Source organism: Callorhinus ursinus, unplaced genomic scaffold, assembly GCF_003265705.2.
Source record: "Callorhinus ursinus isolate GAN/ISIS: 27379988/994484 unplaced genomic scaffold, GSC_fseal_2.0 scaffold20, whole genome shotgun sequence".
Lineage (NCBI taxonomy): Eukaryota > Metazoa > Chordata > Mammalia > Carnivora > Otariidae > Callorhinus > Callorhinus ursinus.
The window spans coordinates 10849903-10873362 of record NW_027397082.1 but is presented as its reverse complement, the minus strand read 5'-3'; the positions used below and the strand labels follow the sequence as shown (position 1 = coordinate 10873362).

The 23460-nt window shown below is 47.1% G+C and overlaps 1 long non-coding RNA gene across 1 annotated transcript; it reads left to right on the top strand.

The window, feature by feature from the left end:
• The first annotated feature begins 172 nt into the window (after nt 1-172).
• Nucleotides 173-14759, top strand: LOC141374632 (uncharacterized). Its single transcript, XR_012381662.1, has 3 exons — nt 173-1655; nt 6543-6611; nt 8521-14759. It is a non-coding gene; the product is annotated as an uncharacterized lncRNA (long non-coding RNA).
• The last annotated feature ends 8701 nt before the right edge of the window (nt 14760-23460 follow it).

Here is a 23460-nt window from a genome sequence, read left to right as displayed (position 1 = left end):
TATGACTTTTATTTATGTAACAATGTGACCATAAAAAGAATAGAAAATAGGTTACAATTCCAGCACATTAACATTGAAAATCTATTCCCTTCCAACTCTTGATGATTTATAGGTAGATCTCATATATATTGCTTATCATGGTGTGAATGTAATTTTATTCTGGGTTTTTTCTCCTTAGCATAATTCATCCTAGAAGATTTTCAAACCCAATCCTTCATAGGAATGACTTCTTGTGATTCTTTTTTCTACTTTGTCCTAAAAATAGAATGCAAGAGGGGAAATCATGTTAATTGAGGGTTCTGGTTAATTGAAGTTTTTACTATAATTACCCATTATAAAAATGAAGGGTTTTGGGCAGAGAAGAATAGATTCATAGTCTTGGGCATATTTAATTATTACCTTGTCTTGTAAATAACCCTGTGGTGAAAAATTGCTGCTTTAGAAAGATACTCATTTCAAAATTCCCTTCCGTAAAGCAACAAAGACCACTAACTTTAGTTACATTTGAGAGTCATCATGGCATGAAGGTGTGCTGCCTGCGCCTCTTCCTCTATTGTTTAGTGTTTTCATTCAGCAGTGAATAGAGAGAACCGAATGAATCCAGTTGTGACAGCATTGGCCTCTCAACATTAGCTTTTAGGGTTTTTTGTTTTCTTTTCTTTTGTTTTGTTTTGTTTTGTTTTACATAGGCAAAAAACACATAAAGGCAAGCTGGTTATTTTTTTGACTCAAGGGTGTACATATACACATCCAAATTGCCATCTTGACCAAACTGATTTTTAAAAGAACAATCTTCCTTTTGGCCACTAGAGGGTGTAATAGACCTAACAATTCACTATGTGGATTAAGTTCTTGCCCTTAACTTCCCCGACAGTCGGTAGGCACCATGTTTGTTGTGAAATACCCAGAACTCAGAAGACATTTCCTTTGTTGCTTATCATTCTCTTCGCTAGATTTTTCTCAACTTTGTTGTCTTAAGAAGTCCCATTTCACTCATACACCACCGGCAAGGACTCTAATGCCTATGGTGGAACACACATTGAAACAGTATTTGAAGTGAGGTCTCAGGAAGAAACCATGGTAGAAAATGACTCCTTGTGCCTCTGAATGGCAATATAATGCTTTCTTCAAAAATTGGCATGTTTTGACTGGAGAGATTAATTGATAATCTCTTGTTTCTTAATGCCTTCGTTATCAAAAATTATGCTAAGTGCTTTTCATGTATTACCTCATTTGGCTTTCCCAACATTCCAACAAAATAGATATTATCCCCATTTTGTGGATAATGAGACTAAGGCTTACAGAAAATGAAAAGGGAGTACTAGCATTTCACCCATCAAAATTCAGATATTTAAAATTACCTTTGGGCCAGACCCAGTGTGGCTCCAGTGTATGTTTGAGGTTTTTTTAAGGCAGTTTCCTTAGTTTAAATTATAAGTCCAACCATGCTGAATTCATGTTTTGATATAAGATGGGATATAGATTTAGGATAAAACATTAACTTTTGATTTGGAAGACTTTTCTTTTTCTCAACAAGTCACCCCAAGAATGAAGAAGTTGATGAATACCTGCAAAGTAGGAGTGATCTGTGGTGATACTATCCTTTAATATAAGGAGCACCCCTTGAATCTTCACCATGACACCTGGAAGACAAGGTATCTCTATACCTTTGCTTAAAATGCAAAAAAGACTTGGGTAAAAGCCCTTTATCTTTTCCTTGTGTTTCCTTTTTGGTTTTCAGTGTTGGGGACAGGAGAAACATTCCAAGGAAACTGTTATTTTAAAAATCTGAAAAGACTGTTTAGAGAAGTAGTTTTACTTTTTTCTTAAACCTTGACCTTTTATTTTTTAAATTTTAAAGTAAGCTGTAGGCCCAGTGTGGGGCTTGAACTCCCAACCCTGAGATCAAGAGTCTCATGCTCTACCCACTGAGCCAGCCAGGTGCCCCTGGCTATACAAATAGTTTCAAAGATCAGAAGTGTATTTTTATTTACTTACAACTTTATTTAAATAAATACACTTGAAGATGATCTTTCTTGGAGAAACATCGAGCATACTTGCTGGAGATCAGAACAAGGATAAGCCTTTTGGGGAACTTTTGATAGAAAAAGTAACTTGCGGGGCGCCTGAGTGGCTCAGTTGGTTAAGCGACTGCCTTCGGCTCAGGTCATGATCCTGGAGTCCCGGGATCGAGTCCCACTCGGCAGGGAGTCTGCTTCTCCCTCGGACCCTCCCCCGTCTCATGCTCTCTCTCTATCTCATTCTCTCTCTCAAATAAATAAATAAAATCTTTAAAAAATTAAAAAAAAAAAACGTAACTTGCAAATTCAGTAGTTTTCAAGGGGATTTCATTTCTAAAAGATGACCATTAGAGGGCAATCCTGGGTAAATTTAGTTTTAATTAATCATGAGAACTTTCATTCAAAATTTGAGCTTCCATTTAGGACTTTATTCTGATTATGCATTGCTAGATGTACTTTAAGGTTGAGGAAAATTTAAAGATACCAAATTACTTAATTTATTCCTTCAGCCTCGTTTTCTTGTTCTGACTTAAGAAGGATCAGTCCTTCAGAGAAACTGTGCTTGCCTAACATCATGCAGCTCATAGGCAGCGAAGCCAGGAGTTAAGCAAAGGGCTTCACGTCTGCATCTCCTGCTTTTCTACTGTGCCATAGTCTCCTCTGGAAGCTCATCAGGTCGTAACCTAGGAATAAATATACAGTTTTCTAAAGTTCTTGGCAAATTAATATGTTGTTACAGAAATCGTTAAGAGAAACCTATTGCAGGACTGAGCCTGTATATTATGTAAACAATAATTGTTTTTCCTAAAGTGTCAAATCTGCAGGGAGTTTTGTGTATTCTCTCAAATTAATCAAGGTGCTGATTTTATTGATGCAACCTGTAATATTTTAAGTGTCATTTATACCTTAAATGATAAACTGGTACCTTTTGATATTCCTTCCATAGCAAAAAAGTTACATGTTTTATCTAGCAGAAAGATAGGTATATATGCAGTCCATAATTATTTCTAAGGCCTGTATAATTTCTGGTTGGGTAAGTCTTGATACCAAAGCAATGGTGAATGTTACTGATTAAGCTACCTTTTGTTTTATTTCTACACAAAGTGCTTTAGGTTTTGTCATTCTCTGGGGCCAGCTTTGACCTTGCTTACAAAAGTAAAAAAAAAAAAAATCCTTTATTTTCAGTCCCAGGTAATTCCCATCGCTAGACAAAATACTAGTTCCTTGCTAAATTCCATACCTTAAAATCAATAACATTGATTTTAATCCAATTTTGTAAAAAGCAAAAGAGGAACCAGAGTAGTATTACTAATCTAATTTGGATGTGCACTGATAAATACGAAGTTTCTAAGAAATTATTCCAAAACTTTTTAGCTGTGCTTTTAAAATGACAAAATATATAGAACAAAATCTTGTTTATAATCTTGTGTCTTGTAGACAAGACTTTGTCCTCATTGTCTGTCTACTTGTAGTAGGCTGCCCCTCAAAAAGCCACTAAATGTATGAGCCCTATGGAAAGACCAATCTGGAGTATTACTTAATTGGACTTCTTAGACCAAACAGTGTCCTCTCAAGCTGATATTTAGACTTGAGATTTTTGAAGAAAAACTTGGATGTCCCACAGCAGTAATATTCTAACAGATGGGTTGCAAATGAGGAAAGTGGTATGATTATAAAATGCAGGAGTTAAGAGGTAGACAGTTTTGTGGATTTCCCACTGGTCCTCTTTTCTGGGTTTAGAAACAAGTGTTGGGGGCGCCTGGGTGGCTCAGTTGGTTAAGCAACCGCCTTCGGCTCAGGTCATGATCCCGGAGTCCTGGGATCGAGTCCCACATCGGGCTCCCCTTTCTCTGTGGGGAGCCTGCTTCTCCCTCTGCCTCTGCCTGCGTCTCCCCCTGCTTGTGCTCACTGTCTCTCTCTATGTCAAATAAATAAATAAAATCTTTAAAAATAAATAAATAAAATAAATAAAAACAAATGTTGGTAGTGACTGTCCCAGCCTGGACTTAGAGCTGCAGTGCTGCTAGACCCTCTTCAATGATATGCCAGTCTAGTGTCTGTCCTTAATGTTAGAGTATTTTCTAATTGGTTTTTCCAAAAGCAATAGCTTCTGAAGATTCTCACTGAGCAGGAGCTCTGGAGGAAGTCGTTGTTGCGTTCTAGAACTCACCCTTTCCTGTTGAGTAATGCTCTAGGGCCTGGATTTCAGTGGTGGCTGGCTTGGTAGACTTTGACTTCAGAATAGGTGACCCACTCAGTTTTAGGGGAAGTAGGGAGATATGGCCAACTGGTCGGCAGGCACAGGCATACTCTTCATGGTTGTTTACTGGACTCACAAGTTAAGGTTATAGATTACTTCCTACCTGATTTCTATTTTGGAAATGTCGGCTTCAATTATTTCAACTTAAAGGTAATTTGAGGCTATTCAGACAACCAAAAATGTTTTCCAAGTATTAGCTACTGGTCCACGGGGGTGGGGTTAGGCTCCCACTGCACCTGATGTTTGGGTATGTTAAGCCTTTTAAAATATGTTGTGTGGTAACTGAGACTTTTCATTTTTAAAATATCTTTTAAGTAGTTTTCTGTCTTCAAACCATGTATGTGAAATGATTTTGTATAAGTATGGTCTCATGTCTCCATTTTGACCTTTAGGTTAATATTGAGCAAGAGTACATGCACATATCCTTGCTAAAGTCAAGCTGAGCATGGCTCAATTAACTGCAGAGGAACAGGGCAGACTGGGTGGGGCAAGCTCTGGAATTCTACCCACTCACTGAGCAAAGCCAGGCGTGGGGAGAGCAGCTTGGGCTGAAGCAGCTAGTAGGAAGTCCAGCCCAGCAGGTGAGACATGGAATCTGGAGGACCTGGCAATCAGCCAGAAGCACAGTCTGGTAAAGTGGTCTCCGTCAGGGAAGTGTACGTCCCAGTCAGGTGTCCGGAGCAGGCAAGCGGGACTGCAAGTCTCCTAGCCTGTGTAGGAGCCCCAGCTGAGGCTTCAAGGGCAGCGCTTCCTCAGCTTCCTGTGGGGCAATGGCAAGATCAAGGCAGGACCTCAGGCTTAAGGGGCAGGAGATAGTTCCTCAGGACAGGAACCCAGATGTAAGGAGGATGACAGATGGGGATCCTGTTACCAGACTTGAGGTACATGATGCCACTCAGAATTCCAGAAACAAGGCAGTGCTGGAGCCAAGACACAAGGTGATGACTGGCCTACAGACAGGCGTGGCTTAATGTTGAGTGAGTCGCCAGAGCCACCTGAGTTCCTCGTGCCTCATCAGGGCTAGTCCTGGGGGCCACAGCTAGGTGAGGGGGTGCGGGAGCCCCAGCCATGGCGGGGAGAGGAGTGCTGCGGGGCCAGGAAGGGGCCTGACCTGACTTTCACAGTGGAGGCAGCCATGTGAGAGTCCTGCAGGGCAGCAGGACTGGGCTATTGCTGTTCACACCAGAACCTACCTGGGAGGATGAGCACCAAATAATGAACAGGGGCCAAGTGCTACCAGCCCACTAGCTGTGAAGACGGCCAGATGTTCCTTGTGAGCTCGTTTGCCCTGTCTGAAAGCAGTTTCACCACAGGGAAATTAGCTCCAGTGATGACTCTGGCCCCGCTCCTGGGCGTCGCTAGAAGATGCTCCTCACGAGTACTGACTGGGTTGAAGAGAATGAGTGGTCTGTGTTTCTTGCTCCAACTGGCATAAATGAGGCTCTGAGTTCAGATGAGCAAAACAGCTTTGATTCTACAAGGTACATCCTCCATAACCCTCTGGTTGTGGTAATTACCTTTTGCCACTGAGTCAGAAGGCCTCTGATTCATCTCGCCACACTTGCCCAAATAATGACCTCTCCATTCACTCTTCCAGCCTGCCACTAGAGAGAGAATGGCTTCCCTGGGCCCCACTTGCAGAAGCCCAGATCTGTCATCAGCATCTGCTTGAATCACTCAGTCCCCTGAGCCAGCAGTTGTCCATAGAGCACTCCCTGGCAAGCAGACCCTCATTACACCCCTCTCCCTAACCTACACACCTGGCCACAGGGCTTCCTAGCTCTCCAGGCATCCTCTACCACCTGGCCCCATCGATGTTTCTCTCATCAAAATGATTTTTCTTCCTTTACCAAAGTCCAGTGGCACTTTAGGATCATACCTCTCTCAGCCTGTCTTAAATTAACATTATTGATTATGTATCTATCTCCCCTAAAATGTTGTGAGCTCTGGAGCACAGAGACTGTACCTTCGTCATCCTTTTGCCCTCCACCGTGCTTGACCAAAACTAGAATCTGCATTTTTATTGTTCATGGTAGACAATACTGTTCGTGTTGATGATGTGAGTAATATGTACATAGCAAAAAGATGTTCTCCTATATCTTAATAGTGAAAGTCAGGAAGTGGCTTGGGATACAAATCCTAGTTGAAGTTCCTAGTCTGATCTGTAAGGCAAATAACTGCTACAGTTTAGGCATTGGGTAGGCATTGTATTGCATATTTAAATTACATTATCTCCTTTAATCCCCAATCCTGCACTGTAGGGCTAACTCCACTGAGGGGAAACCAAGGTTTAGAGAGAAGCCAAGTAACTTATCCTACATTCGCACCTGGTAAGTGGTGGATCTGGGATTCAAACTCCAAGTCTGTTTCTTATTGTCATGCCAGGTGATTCACCAAAAGCAGCCTGCTTATCAGCTGGTAGGAACATCAAGTGTTAGAACTTAAGACAATGTCGGAGAAGCTTTCCCCAACTGTCTGTCTCATGGTAAAGTGGCTTCTAGGTGAGGCAGAGTTTTACCCCAGGGCAAACTGCCTGGGTAGCCATGCTGGCATTCACTAATCCAGTGTGGGGAGGGGCTTCCTGTGCAAGGATACAGTGAGGTTCTGGCTAGGAACCCAAGGACGAATTGCATCTACAGAGAGTATTTGTCTAGCCTTAGCAAACCCTACAGTGATATAGCCACTACATCCTGATCACCAGTGTGGCTTGTCAATTCATGTATTGCCCATTGGATCTTAAGCAATTATTTATTTAACTGAAGGCCGCTGTCATTGATGTCATTGGCACATTATAACTCTATGGGTTAAATGTAATAGTAGAATTGACTGAACACCCAAGTGCCTTAAATGGATTCATTAAGTTAATACAACAAACCTCTGAGGTAGATGGTAGTATCCCATTTTACAGTTAAGAAACTAAAGTTTAAAGCAGTTGCCCGAGGTCACATAATTAGTAAGTGGCAAAACTGGGGTTCCAGACCTGCATAATCAGACTTAAGAGCTTATACTTCTACTGTCTTTATTTCCAAAAGATAACTGCTGTCTTCTTAATTTACATGAATCTCTAGAGACAGCAGACATCAATTAGTACATTGTACTGGGTTCACGTTTCTTTCTCATTTGTCATATGACATGTTACATATCTTATTAAATAATTATACCAATAATACCCTAAAATTTCCACTTCTGACATTGTAGCATTTTTTTTCTTTGTCCAACAATAAAGCATTATAGTTTAAAATTAAGAGTTTATGCCCTGGGGTCCTAGAGACCTGACTTTGATTCCTAGCTCTTCACTTTTTTATAAAATGGGTATAATTGCACTAACCTCTTTGGGTGGTTATAAAAATTAAGGAAGATTATAATGTACATGAAACTTTGCCCAGTATCAGTAAGCCCTGAATTAATGTTGGTATCATTATAGTGTTATCACTTGCTTGGTCTCCTTTATCTGCTGGAAGAAAATGCATATTAGGGAAAAGATAAAGGAGTAAACTACATCTGGTTTGCCCCTTCCACTGTTATCCACTTGAATGTTGTCATTCCTGGGGCACCTGGTGGCTCAGTTGGTTAAGCATCTGCCTTTGGCTCAGATCATGATCCCGGTATCCTGGGATCGAACCCCAGCAGGGAGCCTGCTTCTCCCTTTCCCTCTGCAGCTCCCCCTGCTCATGCTCTCTCTCTCTCAAATAAAATCTTAAAAAAAAAAAACAAAAACTTGTCATTCCTGTTCTTTCCAGAATTCTTTGTACAACTGTGACCAGATGTCTAGTCTTTGAAAAAGAAGTACAGGATGAGAAAGAATGAGTAGATAACCCTATGTAACTTGCCCTTTTCCAGTAAGAAATCTCGCTGGAAGATGTGGTTTGTGCCCTGGAAGGTGATGGAGAGGAAACTGTTATGTCAGTTCCTCCCAGGCAAGGATGCTCCAGAGCAGCAACTTCCTTCGAGATCAGTGGAGATGCCTAGACCTAGGGCAGCTTCCTGGAGAATCCCACAGGACTCGGCCGATCACTGTAATTCTAAGTTGTGTTCAGGGCAACAGCTGACTTTGGGGCTCTGGTCAGCAAGGCTGACCTTTCCTAGCTCTCTTTGCTCCTTGAGAGCTGAGTGCCATCACACAGGGAGTTGGCCATCTGCAGGCTCTGTGGCTCCAACTGTCTCATGTTGGCAATCCAAGAAGGTCCTTTATGCACGTGCTTCAGTGATGCCTCACAATCTTGGTTGCTCATCTTGCAGATGCTCTGGTGACAGAGGCTGGTCGGAGCTGTTCTCACAGCAGCCTGGAGAAGACCCAGAAAAGGCAAGTTCACCTCAGTCCTGCACTGGGCAGAGCATTATTGAGAAAACAAATATGCCCCTTAAGAAAAACCTGAATATACTTAGTGTATAGTGGTAGTGATAAGGGAGAGGGAATGGGAGTATATAAAAGTAAATGGGAGGAAAACCCCAGAATATGAAATTCATTCCACAGTTTAAAAAAATTACACGTATTACACATCTCATATTCATAGGGGAAAGACAGGAAAGACTACACCCAAACAGTATGTATTGAACAGCAGTGACTTCTTGAAGGTGGGATTACAAGTGCTTTTTATTTTTTCGACTTCTTTACATTTCCCAAGTATGAATAATAAAATATCAAAAGCTCAGAAAATCAAAAATTGGGATAATTAAGGGAAATGTTATCTTTAAGTCCTATATCAATATTGAATAAAAGGCACGGGACAGGACCACACCTATAGTATGCTACCGTTTGTGTAATAAAGGGAGCAAACAATATATATTATTTGTGTGTATATAAAATATTTCTGGGAGGGGCGCCTGGGTGGTTCAGTCGTTAAGTGTCTGCCTTCGGCTCAGGTCATGATCCCGGGGTCCTGGGATCGAGCCCCTGCATCGGGCTCCCTGCTCGGCAGGAAACCTTCTCCCTCTGCCACTCCCCCTGCTTGTGTTCCCTCTCTCGCTGTGTCTCTGTCTGTCAAATAAATAAGTAAAATCTTTAAAAAAAATATTTCTGGGAAATTAAACCAGAAATCAGTCACAGAGGGTTAACCATGGGAAAGGAAACTAGCCCATGGGAACAGGAGTAGAATGGAGACTTTTCCTATAAACCTTATTATACCTTATTTTTTATCTTAGTACCTACATAAAAAGTTTGCAAAATACAGTGTACATTTTTTCCTAACTTTTGTAATGCCAAGAGTTTCTGAAAACTGTCAAAGTGCATCATTATAAGTGAACTACATGTTTACTATTTCACACCTCAGCATGATCTACAGTAGGCAGAGTATCTGCAAGGTACCAAGGTGCCATTCACCGTACAGTGGTGCTATTTATCTAAAATCCCACACGGTTATCATTATTCAAAGCCAAAAGAAAAAAATAGTTTTAATATGACCCATTAAGGGGCGCCTGGGTGGCTCAGTTGGTTAAGCAACTGCCTTCGGCTCAGGTCATGATCCTGGAGTCCCTGGATTGAGTCCCACATCGGGCTCCCTGCTCGGCAGGGAGTCTGCTTCTCCCTCTGACCCTCCCCCGTCTCATGCTCTCTCTCTCTATCTCATTCTCTCTCTCAAATAAATAAATAAAATCTTTTAAAAAAATATGACCCATTAAGTTCCCATTTTTACGTTGGCTTGAAAGAAGCCTTAAAGGCTCTACTTTGTCTTTAACCAGATTTTCTAATTGAAGGAAACAGTCTCTTTCCTAGACCCACCCCATTTATTACTTCACTCCCATCTTTCAAATCTTGTTCTGATAGCTTTCCATGTTGTTATAGCTTTGCCTTTATGCAGTTTCAGAGCTTTTTTTGGGATTCAGTAGATACATATTAATCTATTGCTGTGTAACAAGTCACTCTGAAATGCAGAGGCTTAAAACCACAATATGCACTTATTATATCTCATAGTTACTTTGGATTCAGGAGCATTCTGGCTTGGGGGGGTCTTTCAAGAGGTTGTAACGAGGTATCAGCCGGAGCTGCAGTCATCTGAGGGCTTGACTGGGGCTGGAGGATGGTTGGTAAGTTGGTGCTTGCTATTGGTGGGACACCTTCCATCTTCCCCACCTGGGCTTTCCTTACATGGGCTACTCGAGCATCCTCATGACAGGGTGGCCCAAAGAGTAGAGGTCCAGGAGAGAACAGGGTGAAAACCACAATGCCTTTTATGACCTCAGACGTCACACACCTTCCCTTCTGCTGTATCCTCTTCATGCAAAAAGCAAGTCACGAGGTCCAGCCAGTCTTCGAGGGGAGGGATATTAGCTCCCACCTTTTGAAGAGGGGAATGTCAAAGAATTTGTAGTCAAATTAAAAGCCACCACAGGGCATCAGAATTAGTCAATAATATCAAATCACTCAAACGAGAAGGTAAAGACAATGAGAAATGAAGGAAAGAGGGGTTTTAGGAGGAAGGAACACCTACTGAGCACCTACCATCCGATGCTCCGTACTTAACACACATTATGGTGCTTAATTTCATAAAAACACTCTCGGTTTTACAGGTGAGGAAAGTGAAGCTGTAAGAAGACTTACGACTTTTCCGAGGTCACACAGTGTCAGGAGAGCACGTCAAGCACGTGTCAGCCTGAGGTCAGCGCTGTGCCATCACCCTCCCTCAGCGGGAAATGGAAAGCATTCTCCATTACTTGCTGCCTGGACGCATCCAAGCCATGACCATTTTGCCACCAGGGAGAAATATGATTAATACTTTCAGTTGAATGAATTCCGACAGAGCTGTTTAACTCGTTTCTAAAGCCTCTGGAATCCAACAGGTGTTCGTTCTCCTTCGGAAGCCCCTCGCCTGCCTTCTGCCATTGCCAGGATTTGGCCAGTCTGGGTAGTGCCATGCCTCTCCTCACCCCTGACTTTGAAAGCCAGCCAACTTCTCTTCCCATTGCAACTGGCTGTGGCATGGAGGCCAGTGAGGTCGGTGGAGTAGGGTGACACTGAGCACAAGGGTGTGTGAGGACAAGGCCCTCCCTCTTACGGGGACTGAGCCAAGTCCAACAGGGTGGAGACTGGATAGCCCATCTGCCCTGGTGTCATGCTGGACTGCAGGGCCCTGATAAGGCCAGGGAACCACCCACCCAACTTAGCGCCCTCTTCCAAATAGAGACTTCTCCCAACACCGCCCTCCCGGCCACATGGGTACTTCCCTCCAAAGGTAGCCGGTGGCCTTTGCCACCATCGGACAGGACCCGATCCAGGGCAGAACCAGCTCTCTGGGGTGCCAGGTGTTCTGGCCATGGGCTGTGGAGAAAGCACTATGAATACTTACCTCTTCTGTCCCCACTTCTCAGCACTGGCCACCCCATTCCTCTTAGGAAACAAACTTTTCTGATGGATTCTCTAGTCAACACTGTCCTCTCCTCTGAGAACTTATGCCTGGAGAATCCCTGGAACTCTGCTCCACCGGTACTCTCAGCTCCTAAGGCACATTTGCTCGTGCAGAGAATTTTCCTTGGGTTGGAAGTTTGAGGAACCAGTGCTATTGTCAGAGCCAGACCTGGAAGAAGCAGTTGGCCAACTGGGCATTAACCAGGGCTCCAGTCTATACGGGCACTAAAAACCATCCTGATAAAGGTGAAAAGAATGAAGAACCTCGACTTAGGAAGTAGCTTTCAACCATTGGGATTAGCAGAACACTACGATGAAGTATTTTGAGGTGAGGGAAGGCACTGAGACCTACCTCCGGTATCGATGTGTTGCCAGAGGGGAAGATCTGGCTGACATCAGGGCTGCTTTTTCCGGGTGTGGTCTGTGCATTCAAAGACCATTACTGCTGCCACCTCACCCCACTTGGTCCTCCACCCTTCTGTCTCTGCTCAGCCTCCTCTTTCAGAAAAGGAGTAACAAATACTGAGCGGTTATCAGCAGGAGGCACCACCAAGTTGTTAGCTCGCACAGGACCCAGGAGCAGGGTGTGCACAGGGCAGGCTGCCCTCCGAGCTCGGCCTCTGGGGTGGATCAGCTCTGCCGCTCCCTGGGACAGAGGGAGACCCCGGGAGGGACTGGACCCATAAAGCAGCTGCTCGCCGTCCACCTTTTTCTCAGATCTCCTTCTGGCTTAATGGTCTGCAGTTAGGACTGAGTTTCTCCTTTCCTCGTAGCTGGGGCTGATCCCTCACTTGAAAGTCCCCAGGACATCCTCACTGATGAACAAAGCAGGGTGAGCTCACAGTCCTGTCATGAGGGCAGCCATGAGCCAGGCCCAGTCGTGTTCTGTGCAGGTGAGTGAAGCTCCTGCGTCATGGCCTACAGCCTTGACCAGCGATGTGGCCCTGCGACCCCAAGAGTGTGTGGTGTGGCCCTGGGAGAGGTCGGCCTAGAAAGTACAGGAATGATAAACTCCACGAGTAGGTGTGGTGCCCCTGCCGCGTCTAGGGCAATGAACCTGGGTGCTTTACCTGGAAAATGGCATTTCTGAAGATGCCCCCCACCCAGGGGCTGGGGGCAGGCTCCAACATTATTCACCCTGTCTTAGGAGTGACGAACCTCAGGCCCATAAAGGCCAAACTACTTGCCCAAGAGATCAGGAAGTGGGGATCAGGAATCAAAGCGTCTCTGAGCCACTGGGTCTCTCCTGAGAGAAGTTGCTTCCGTGTTTGGGACCCCCAGTTCTTGCCTCTCCCCTGCCTCTGCCTATTCCAGCCCCCTCCAAGGAGGAAGGCTGGGCCCTCTCACCCTGGAAAGCTGCTGGGCACTCAAGTGATCCCCGCGTGAGGCAGGCTTTTCCAGACCAGCTGTGGGGCCCGGAATCAGGTGGCGCACGTCCCTCCAGAAGGCAGAGCCCGGCTTGGTGAGAGGACACAGGGCTGAGCTCAGGGCCCACGGGCTCCCCTCCAGAACGAGGGGACGAGGCGAGGCAGACCCTGAGTGGCTGGGAAGAGAGCAAGCACGTGAACTTTGGAGCCAGAAGCTCTGCCACAGGCCCGCTGAGAGACGTGGGGCCAATTTCTTCCCTGAGCTCAGTGTCCTCCGCTGTAAGGGGAGGGTGAGCACATTTGCCTCGTAGAGATGATGCCGGGGCTGGAAGAAGTGCGACTCAAGCGCCTGGCACTGAGCTGGCCCACTCCCGGTGTCCACACGTGGTCGCCCCGGGGCCGAGGTGAGGCCCCTCCTGGGACCCCCCGGCCCACGCCCACGGCGCCTCTGCCCCCGGCTCCTTCCTCTACTTCCACCTTCCTCCTCCTCCGCGGTTGTAGGCCTCAGAGGGACGAGACCAGGTGTCCAGCGGCGCTCAGGGAGAGGTCACTGGCCACACGGATGGAAGAGGCTGACTGAGCCAGGCCCGAGGCGATCAGGGAAGTGGAGCCTCTGACCCACCCACCCCCCCTCCCTCACGGGGACCCCCTGGCCACCACCCTCCTCACCCAGACTCCCACCCCAGGACTTCCAGCTCTGGTCTGCGAGAAGCAGCTGACCGCAAAGAGACCACGGCCATGGTCGCTTTCAGCTAAAGGGGAGACTGCAGACTGCCTTCCTCCCTCCCCACCCCGACTTCTCCAACCTGGAGGAAAGAGAGGCAGGGGGAGGGAGCCCAGGGATCGCTCTCTGTGCGCAGGGGACTGAGGCCTCCGAACTGACAGAGTAAACAGGGATAAAGACCCTAGGGCAGAGAGGAGAAGGGGGTAGTTGGGCTGAGGCAGGCGGGCCCTGGGGACCACGATGGGGGGGGGCGGGGGTTTGAGGGTCTTGGGAGAAGACCAGATGGCTCCCTGCCCTGTCCCCATCTGGGTCTCCGCTAACTTTAAGCTGAGTGAGCAGGACCTCGTGGACAAAGGCAGATGGGCTCAGGAAGGGAGCCATGGGGAGTGCGGCCTGGGGGAAAGTGGAAGCAAGGGGTTCCCCCTCTGTGTGAGGCCTGGCAGCTTGGGACTCCCCTCCCAGAGCCCCCTCCCCCATTCTGCTCCTCGGTGCCCCTCAGCCCACCTGCTCCTGTGAGGCACACCAGCGCGTTGGTCTCCTAGGCGGGCCTGGGACAGTTCCCCATGCTGTGAGTGTGGATTTTTCCGCCAAGGGGTTGGAGTCTCTTAGCCCTGCTGAGGAAAGTGCTCAGGGAAAGGCCTGAGGCTGCTTGGGAGATCCGGCCCCACCCACCAGCCCAGTGACAACCCCCCCTTCCCCAGCATAGCCCCAAATCCAGAGGATCTAGGCTTCTGGCCAAGGATGGGGTTCTGAACGAGGGAAGAGGTGGGGATCTGCCTCTTCTCTGCCTGGGCCCATGTGCCAGCCTCACTCCAAACAGGGCTGGCTGGGTCATGGTCTCCATTCAACACACTTCTGTTTCCAAGGCTGCCTGTTGTGCCCTCCCCCCATCCCCTGGAAGAGAGGGCATCGGAGACATCCCAGCTCCTGTTGGGCAAATTCTCTTGTTTCACCGACTGCCTCACTCCTCAGAGAGGCCCTGCAGCCAGACTGACCCACCTGAGCTCCAGGCCTCCCGCCATAGCGCTCCCCTGCTCCCTCCCTCCCAGGCGCTCCCCTGCTCCCTCCCTCCCAGGCGCTCCCCTGCTCCCTCCCTCCCAGGCTGGACTGCAGAGCTAAGTCCTCCCAGAAAAGCAGGCAGACCTGGGGGCAAATGTTATCCCTCTGTTAGGACTTTGGGCAAATCTCTTAACTTCCTTTGAGCCTCAGTTTGAGAACCTAGAACTGGAGAAGCGGGTAGCTCCTTGCAGAGCTGTGAGAATTTAAAAAGATGAGATCTCTAGGGCAGTCTGCTATCAGAAGCCACAGGGCTGGTCACATCCCATTGATGCCATCTCCTAAATCTCTTTCCCTGTGGGCCCCTCCTGTGATGCCCGTCCTCACGGCTCTAGTCTGACTCCTCATTTTTCACCCAGATTCATTTAAACAGCCCCCTGGGTTGGCTGCCCCTGGCCCAGGCTCTCAGTCCAGCCTCACCGTGCTGAAAAGGGAGCCCTTTAACACGCACACCGCACACCGTGGCCCCGTCCCTCCGAGCCTAGGGTCTGTGACTTCAAGGAATGATGGAACTTCCTTCCCTCACAAGGAGCCCCTTGAGGGGGTCTGGCCCCATGGGTTCCTGACTTTATTTCCATGCTCCACCCTCTCCCCTCACTCTGGCCACGTGTTCTCACTCCCCCCGTCCTGGCACATGCTACTTCCTCAAGGGCCATGTCCTTCCCCAGCTCACTGGAGAGCCAACCTTTCATCTTTCTCACGGGGAAGGACAAGAGGCCCCGCTGCGTGCCCGGCGCTGTGCCGTGTGGTTTCCTTGCCTTATGTCATGAGGCAGGTACTGTTCTCAGCCTCTGCTTTACAGGTGATTGAACCAAAGTCTCAAGGGGTTGATGGTTGCCCCCGGAGCCACGCTCTGCTGTCACAACTGTCTCCCAACCCAAACAAACGCCTCCTCCTCCACAAAGCCTTCCCTTGCTCCAAGGACAAAGGCTGGGTTTGGCCTGGTGTTTGGGGGGGCGGGGGGTGGATTCTAGAGATGAGTTTCAGAAAAGCAAAAACTTGCTGTTTGGGGAAAGTGCATGATCAATCTAGCAAACGTGGATTCAGCAGTTCCTATATTCAAGGGACAGGTCTAGGGTTAAAAACCAATTGGTGAACAAAAGTAAATGATGGCCAGGATGTGGAGAAATTGGAGGATCCGTACTTCACTAATGGAACGTAAAATGGTACAACCAGTTTGGAACAGTTTGGCAGTTCTTCAAAGAAGTTAAACATAGGGGCGCCTGGGTAGCTCAGTCGTTAAGCGTCTGCCTTCGGCTCAGGTCATGATCCCAGGGTCCTGGGATCGAGCCCCGCATCGGGCTCCCTGCTCCGCGGGAAGCCTGCTTCTCCCTCTCCCACTCCCCCTGCTTGTGTTCCCTCTCTCGCTGTGTCTCTCTCTGTCAAATAAATAAATAAAATCTTAAAAAAAAAAAGAAGTTAAACATAAAGTTACCCCTATGATCCAGCAATTCCACTCCGAGGTATAGACCGAAAAGAATTGAAAACATGTTCACATAAAAACTTACACAGAAATGTTCACACCAGTATTATTCATAACAGGCAAAAAGTGGAAACAATGAAGTGTCCGTCAACTGATGAATGTATAAACATAATGTGGTATTATCCATACAGTGAAATATCATCCAGCAGCAAAGAAAGACCGATGCATGACATTGTAAGGGAAAGAAGCCACACATCGTACAATTCCACGTATATGAAATGTCAAGGGTTAAAGTAGAATTCATACAGGATGGAGATTAGGTTTCTAGGAGCTAGGGAGTATGATGCTGGCTCATGATTATGGGCTTTCTTTTGGGAATGATGAGAATTTTCTAACATTGGACAGTGATGATGATTGCAGAACTCTGTAAATACACTAGAAACCCCTGAATATTCACCTTAAAAGGACTAATTTTCTAGTATGTGAATTATATCTTAATAAAGCTGTCTTCTAGAAAAGAATGAGATATAACCTAAAGGCCCAGCACGAGGAGCCTGATAGAGAAAACTGGGACATAGCTGTCACAGGACTCTCTGTAGTGATCCCAATGATATACAATGTTGAGAGGAAAATATCTTAAGATTTTTGAGCAGGCCCATAAGGAGTTACGGAACTCAAAGTAGAATAGATTCCACTCTAAGTAAATGTGGCGTGTGGGGGTGTTTGTGTCTGCACAGGAAAATGGAAAGATCACCAAAATGTTACAAGTCCCACCGGGGCATCGTGGATATATTTTATCCTTTGGGAGGGGGGAGGAGGGCTCCCTGAATTTTCTATTTCCAAACAGTAAATGTATGTTAGTTGTGTAATTTCTAAAAAGAGTGATTCAGTGGTCACCCATGCCCCTCCAAGGGCTCACCATCTAGCAAGGGAAGACATGTAATTATAGTAGCAAAGGGAGGCTAAGAGATTGGGTGAGGGTGAAGTCTCACTGAGGGGCTCCAGGGAGATCTCTTGGAGGGGTTGGAGTTTGAAATTATGGCTGGAAGAAGCATTCGGGGTGTAAACCAGAAAAATGGGCCAATGACCCTTGGTTTTCCAGGGGACAGATGGAGAGAGGCAAAGGGCGTTTCTCATAAACTGTCCCCAAAGATCCTGTGCCCTGTGACTCCGTCCTCCACCCATACTCGCTGAGTAAGTCCAGATGGCAATTATGCCTTCCATAGCCCCTTCCATAGCCCCACAACCATTGGTGGGAGTGTGGGTACGTTTGTCAAAACCCGTAACCAGGATTCATCCAGGTCGACCCTGGCAATGTTTGATAGGGTCTGGACCCGAGTTCCACGGGGCTGCCACACTGCTGGGTGGGAGCGGGGGGTCCCCACTTTTCCAGCAAAATGGATGAAGGGAGGCAGGACATCGCCCCTCAGCACCCACTGTTTCCCACCTGCCATCTTCTCTTGGTCTTTTTAAAATGCTATTTCCTCTCAAGCTAGGGGAGTGCCCAGGGGCTGTGCACAGAAGTCAGAGGCTGTGAAGTAAAGCAAACTTCAAGATCAACAGGAAGCAGAGAGAGAAACCACGAGGAGAACGACGTGGGGAGGGCATGTGTTCGGTTTCGTCTTATTTTGAGTGGTCTTGGTGGTGATGGTGGTGGGGAATTGAGGCCAGAAGCAGGAAGCTGGGTTTCCCAGCCTCAGCTTTTGATGGTTTCCGTGTCCGCTTGGGCCTGCAAAGAAGGGACCCGGCTCTGTGATGAACCAGCTCTTTTAAGTTGCCTTTGTCTTTGAGGGGTTGTTAATAGGTTCTTGTAAAACTGTTGTTCCTGTGAGGGGGTCCCTCAAAGCACAAGCAAAGCAGAGCAGGTTAACTAGAGTCTGGGCATCGCCCCCAAATCATAGCATTGTGAATGAGCCCCAGGGCACACACCGGGTTGTTCCCGCTCAGTGTGGGGAAGATCGCTTTCATCAGATTCTCAAAGGGACCCACAATCTGCCTCAGGTTAAGAATCACGTCTAGGAGGAAAAGAGCGCTGGACCAGGAGTCAAAAACGAAGTTGGAGTTGCCTTACAACACATATACTGTATGATCTTAGGCAAGTTATTTAATGTCTCTGGGCCTTGGTTTTCTCAGCTGGAAATAATATCTAAATGAGCTATGGCAGCTGAAGTCATCTACTCCTGATTCTTAGGTGCCAAGGAATATTTGCTGTACGTGAGTCCCTCTGGAGAGGGTGGGAGGGCATCAGGGGCAAACAAGGCAAGCAAGCATTGCAGCAGGAAGTAACTGGGGCAACTATAGGGCTTAGAAAGTGTAGTAAGGCACTGCCACAAAGAACCGCTCCTGTTTCTTCTATTTGGCCCCCTCCTGCCTTCCCCTGCCGATATTTTACCCAGCACCACGGCATACACCCCGCCCACTAAGCATCTTGCTCCTTCCTTGCGGGCCTGTCTAGGTCCCGCCTGTATTAGTGTGTGTCCTGACTCCTCCCGAGCCCAGTGAGTATGTCCAGGGTAGAGAGATGGTACCGGGAGAAAAACAGGCAGAGTGGAGCCAGACAGACCTTGCTTGAAGCCTGGCTCTACGGAGCTGTGAGGTCTTGCGTGATTCCATCCCTTGGAGCCTCGGTGCTGTCATCTGTAAAGGAGAGATCACTAAGAGTGCCTTCCTCAGAGGACCTCATTTTGAAGCTAAAAGCAGGGGTTGCATATAAAGAATTGGAACGAGGTGAGTTCTCACTCAGTCTCAGCTATGGCCTTTTTTGCCCTGGCCTGGAGATGCAGCACTGTGCAGGGCCCCGGTTCCAAAAGTCAGCCCGGGCTTATTCCTGCCCTTTCCACGTGCTGCATTTCTAAAGGGCACTCCCACAGCTGGCTTGTTGCAAATGCGAGCGCCCTTTCTAGATTTCTGGATCCCAGACGTGGCTACCCAGGAGAATCACCTGGGGAAATAATCCCGAGCCTGCATCTTACTACACGGAATTCTGGGAATGGGGCCTGGGAATCTGCACTTTTAAAACTCTCTGCAGGTGGGGACGCCTGGGTGGCTCAGTCAGTTACGTGTCGGAACTCCTGACTGTGGTTCAGGTCATGATCTCAGGGTCTTGAGATTGAGCCTCACATTGGACTCCACGCTCAGCGGGGAGCCGGCTGGAGATTCTCTCCGACCCTCTCCCTCTGCCCCTCCCCTCGCTGGCATAGGTGCACCTCCTCTCTAAAATAAATAGATCTTTAAAAAAAAATAAAAAATAAATAAAACACTGCAGGTGACTGACACCACCAGGAAATCACTATTTAGAGGAAAACAGCCTTCACTTTTTTTTTAAGACTTCACTTATTTATTGGAGAGAGAGAGTGAGGGAGAGTACAAGCAGGGGGAGGGTCAGAGGGAGAAGCAGGCTCCCTGCTGAGCAGGGAGCCTGATGGGATGGGGGGGTCTCGATCCCCCAGAACTCTGAACTCCTGGATCATGACCTGAGCCGAAGGCAGACGCTTAATGGGCTGAGCCACCCAGCCTCCTCTTCTATTAAAGCTCCTGGTCAGTACGCTTTGCGTCACTTGTCCAATTATTCAGATCCCATCCTTGACGATGACAACCTGTGTTTATTGTCTCATTCATTCAAAAAATGTTCATGGAGTGCCTCCTGTGTAGAATAGTAGTTAAGAGGTTAGGCTCTGGGCCACTTCACACCCCTTGGTATGATTATAAACAAAAAGAAACTAACAGGTGTTGGTGAGGATGTGGAGAAACCGGACCCCTCGTGCCTTGCTGGCGGGAATGGAACATGGTGCAGCTACGGTGGAAAATAGTCGGCAGGTCCTCCCGAAGTTAGACATAGAGCTACCATGTGATCCAGCCATGCCACTCCTAGGTATAGACCCAAGGCGAAGGAAAGCCTAAGAAATCTGTAGAGACGGAAAGTAGACTATTGGTTGCCAGAGCACTGGGGGACGGAGGAACGGAGAGCAACTGTTCATGGATCTGGGTAATAAAGAATGTTCTAGAATTAGATAATGGTGAGTGATGCACAACCTTTTGAATACATTATAAACCACTGAATTGTACCTTTTCAATGGCTGATTTTTATCTCAATTTTTAATGGAAAAATGTGTATGTGGCTCAAATTTTTAAGGTCTATTTTTAAATAGTTAATTTTTTTTAGAGCAGTTTTAGGTTCACAGCAAAACTGAATGGAAGGGACAGCCTTCACACACAGTCGCTGTCACCACCCACACACAGCCTGGGCCATTGCTGACAGCCCGCACCAGAGTGGTGTGTTTGTTACATTTGGTGAACCCACCCCAGCAAATCATTATTATGACCTGGAGTCCATAGTTTATATCAGGCTTTGTTCACTCTTGGTGTTGTGCATTCTACTGGCTGGGGCAAATGGATAATGCCATGTATCTACTATTACAGTGTCATACAGAGTCACTTCACTGCTTTAGAAATCGTCTGTGCTCGGCCCATTCATCGCTTCCTTCCAGCCAACCCCCCAGTGACTGCCCCTTTTAATGTCCCCATAAGTTTGCCTTTTCCAGAATGCCAAATAGTTGAAATCCTACAATATATAGACTTTTCAAATTAGCTTCTTTCACTTTGTAATATGCATTTAAGTTTCTTTCATGTCTTTTCATGGCTTGATAGTTCATTTCTTTTTAGCGCCGAATGTTATTCCATTACCTGGATTAGCACAGCTTGGATGAATCCATTTGCCGACTAAAGAACATCTTGGTTGCTTCCAAGCTTTGGCAATTATGAATAAAGCTCCTATGAACAACCAAGTGAGGGGTTTTTTTTATGAACATAAATTTTCATTTCATTTGGGTAAATAACAAGGAGCCTGGTAAAAGTATGTTTAGTCTTATGAGAAACCACCAAACCATCTTCCAAAGTAGCTGTAGCATTTTTCATTTCCCGCCAGCAATGAATGAGAGTTCCCATTGCCCCACAACCTCGCCGGCATTTGGCACTGTCAGTGCTCCCAGATTTTCATGATTTTAATAGGTGTGTCATGGCGTGTTATTGTTGTTGTATGGCACTCTATTTCCATTGAACGGAGCTGCTCTAGATGCCGGAATACCGCAGTGAGTGAGACCTGCTAACCCCCAGCCCATGTGGAGATCCTATTGTTGTGGAAGGAGATGATAGAAGCAAGCCACACAGCTCAGCTGGCTTCTCCTCAAGAACAAGACCAAAGACCTGGTCCTAAATGAGAAGTGTCTCCAGAATGGAGACAAGACAAGGAAGCAAGGACCGTTTAGTGCTGCCTTTCCCTGCCACTGGAAGACTCACCGAGAGCACATTCCAGAACCAGGGAGAGTAAAAAGCTAGTGCGTCCCCACGGCTTGTGCTCCAACACCCGGTTTTACAAAGGCAGGAGAACATCTGGGGTAGGTCTGTATCTTACCTAAGGTCACAGAGCTGGTTGAAGACAGGGCAGAACCACACCCCATGTTTCCCGAGGCCAGTGGCAATGCATGAAGCTGGCTGGATAAAACTTCTAATGAGAGGGAAACCCCGCATCTCTTCCTGGGATCCCCGCACTGGAGCAGAGCCACCAGGCAACCCCTAACACCACCTAAAGCAGTGTCGGTGCCTTGACCCAGTGGTTACACGCCCCGGGCTTTATCTCCGCTCCCCCCACTCAGGTGTGCATGATTATCTGCTGCAGCATCAGTTCTTTTTTTTTTTTTAAGATTTTATTTATTTATTTGACAGAGAGAGACACAGCGAGAGAGGGAACACAAGCAGGGGGAGTGGGAGAGGGAGAAGCAGGCTTCCAGCGGAGCAGGGAGCCCGATGCGGGGCTCGATCCCAGGACCTTGGGACCATGACCTGAGCCGAAGCAGATACTTAACAACTGAACCACCCAGGTGCCCCTGCAGTATAATTTCTAATAGAAAGCACTGGAAGTAGTCCATGTCCAACAGGGGGAGGCTAGTTAAATACATTATGATGTATCCATAAAGGGCTATAATATATATGGCCATAAAAAAGAGTAAGAAAGCTTGTGTAATAAAAGGGAACAATTTCCAAAATCCATCATTAAGTTCAAAAGTGAAGTGCAGAGAGTGTGTGCAGTATGTTAATTTGTGTTTAACATCTAACGTGTGGGGCGCCTGGGTGGCTCAGTCGTTAAGCGTCTGCCTTCGGCTCAGGTCATGATCCCAGGGTCCTGGGATCGAGCCCCGCATCGGGCTCCCTGCTCCGCGGGAAGCCTGCTTCTCCCTCTCCCACTCCCCCTGCTTGTGTTCCCTCTCTCGCTGTGTCTCTCTCTGTCAAATAAATAAATAAAATCTTTAAAAATTTTTTTTGAATATCTAATGTGTATACATGGGGTACAGTACATATCTTTGTTTTTTAGAGATATATTTATTTTTAGAGAGAGGGAGAGTGGTGCAGAGGGAGACAGAGAGAAGCCTCAAGCCAACTCTGCACTGAGTGCACAAAGCCTGACACAGGGCTCGATCCCGCAACCCTGAGATCATGACTTGAGCCTAAACCAAGAGTCAGTCACAAAACAAAACAAAACAAAACAAAAAAACGCCAGAAACACAAAAACCAAACTACCCAGAAAACACAAGGAAAAAACAACTCCAAAAACACCAAGAGTCAGTCACTTAACTGACTGAGTCACCCAGGCGCCCCTGTATATCTTTCTTTGTAGATGCACAGATACTGGAAGCCCGTCTATGGTTGGCTCTAGAGAGAAACTGGGTGATGAGACAACCGGGACAAAGAAGAAATTTCTTCATTTTCTAGGAGAAAAATTTTATTATATATCCCCGTGTTTCTTTTGTATCCAAAGAAACACACGACATACTCCAAAATAATTAATAAAAGAAACCAGCGGAGCTGTTTCACGAATCTGAGCACGGGTTCCTCAGCCAAGCTTGAGCTGAACCATAGCAGGAGCTAGAAGCCAGGGGAGCAAGTATCTATTCTGTCTGCACAATGGCTGGTGAGGTACTTAATCCTGTTCAGGAGGGGAGGGGGCTTGACAAGGCCCCCATCTCCCTCTTGCCTCCAGGGAGATTGAAGAGCCAAAGGGTCCTTGGGCTGAGCTTTGGGCTCCTGGGACACTCAGCACCCTTCCACTGCCCCTGCATGCATGTCAGGGTGGCCGGATTTTCTCAGCCCTTCTGGAAAGTAGCCCTTCGGGATCATGGGACTGCCCGAGGGCTCCCCCATCTGACTGAGAGTCAGGAGGCCTGGCTCTGGCCCAGCTCTGGCCCTGACCCCACGTGGGGAATCAGACAAGTAG